Below are 1,745 nucleotides of genomic sequence, written 5' to 3'. Positions count from 1 at the left end.
TGGCACTACCACTTCTTAATGAACAGTTCTAGAAAGTGTGGTGTGTTTTGCATTTACAATTTTATTGTGGTAACACTCAAAAAAGACAATGTACGTACTTGCATTTCCTAGAAATTCACCACAGACCAGGCTTCTCTCCATAATTCTTGAACTGTCATATTTCTGTGTTTTTACCATGCTCACATTTGTGATGCCAGATCATCTTATATGGGCATGTAATAAAATATCCTGACATATTTCACTTTCTATTTCATACTACATTGAAGGCCCACCGTGAGTTGTTATCTCTTTCTTGAGTGTTTATCCCTTAATTAGTCTGTATCATCACATCATATACCTGGACTGAAAGTTTAGAATAATTTTTCAGGTCAAATTATTTGGAACGGTGGCTGGGAACAACAGAATTTACCTGTATTGGAATTTGACCAGCATGCTCTGACAAACACTAGTATTTAAAAATGTGCTGGTCAGCGCTTGATTTGTACTTCCCACACCTTCAAATATATTAAACATGATACTACTCTATCAAAAACCCCACAAAACCCAAACAACAGAACCATGCCCCAGAAAATTAAGCACTTCAACATGTGTAACAACTGCTCCATGTGTCCTGCCAAACGAAACAAAAGCAGGAGGTCAGTCTGAAAATCGTGCATACTCCTTCTGCTTACCTCCTAGCTTATCTCCTGGCACAATTTAGGGTACAGCCAGCACTAGGGACCATTCCCTCAGAAGCGGGGATCACCTTTCCACCATTCTCCAGCGTCAGCCAAGGACACCTCAGCAGGCTGGACACCTGCAGACATCCCATACCCCAGTGCACGCAGAATTCTACTGATTTTCACGTTGTAAAAGCACTCTGATGGGCTGACATATAGCCTTTGAAGGGCTTGGAATTGGGAAAAAAACCGAACCAAAACCACTTACACTAAAAATCACCTAAATGACAAACAACAAAGTCACGATCCAACAACAAAGCTGGAGGTGCCTGTTGCCCCTGCCCGAGCCTGTGGCCGAATGTATGTATGTATATAGATACGTATGTGTATATATACATGTGTATGTATATATTTATATATATACACGTATAAAGGCGTGTATATGCGTTAATGTGTCTATGTATTTGTGTATACACACGTCTATATACATATATTGTATATACGTATACATCCAGACATTTATATACGTATATTATATGCATGTAAATATATACAGAAAGTCTTTTAAAAAATTATCTTTAAAACGACTTTAAAGCCGGAGTTGCGGCAGCTGCAGGGGCGCTTCCCCCGGCTCGCACTGCCCCCGCCGGCCGCCCAGCGTCGGGACACCCGCGCGGGCTGCCGGGTGCCGCCATCCGCCCCCGCTCCGGCGCCGCTCCCCGCCTCCCGCCGCGTCCCGGCGGCCCCCGGCTCCCGGCGGCCGGGCCTCTGCCGGGACACCGCGCCCGACCCGGCATCGGAGCGGGGCTCCCGATAAAAAAACGTCAGTTACCAGGAGTGGGGTTCGAACCCACGCGGACATACGTCCATTGGATCTTAAGTCCAACGCCTTAACCACTCGGCCATCCTGGTGCAGATACCGAAACGGCTCGGAGCCGCTCCTACATTGACGGCCGCACGCCCACCCTCCCCCGGGCCGCCCGCGACCCTCGGGGGTGCCCCGTCCCCGCCGCCGCGCTCTCCCGCCTTTATTCCCAGCGCGGCGGGCGCGGAGCGCAGGGGGCGGCGCGCACGGGCGGCCTCTCC

General features: G+C 48.9%; 1 non-coding gene across 1 annotated transcript; it reads right to left on the bottom strand.

Annotated features, from left to right (window-relative positions):
- Positions 1–1,488: 1,488 nt before the first annotated feature.
- Positions 1,489–1,571, bottom strand: TRNAL-UAA. The gene has a single exon. It is a non-coding gene; the product is annotated as a tRNA-Leu (tRNA).
- Between the last annotated feature and the right edge of the window lie 174 nt (positions 1,572–1,745).

Source organism: Corvus kubaryi, unplaced genomic scaffold (assembly GCF_017639235.1).
Source record: "Corvus kubaryi isolate FWS band 111438036 unplaced genomic scaffold, C.kubaryi_AGA036_p1.0 split3-73, whole genome shotgun sequence".
Taxonomy (NCBI): Eukaryota; Metazoa; Chordata; class Aves; order Passeriformes; family Corvidae; genus Corvus; species Corvus kubaryi.
The sequence above is the reverse complement of the archived record's forward strand: the minus strand, read 5'-3'. Positions and strand labels throughout refer to the sequence as shown.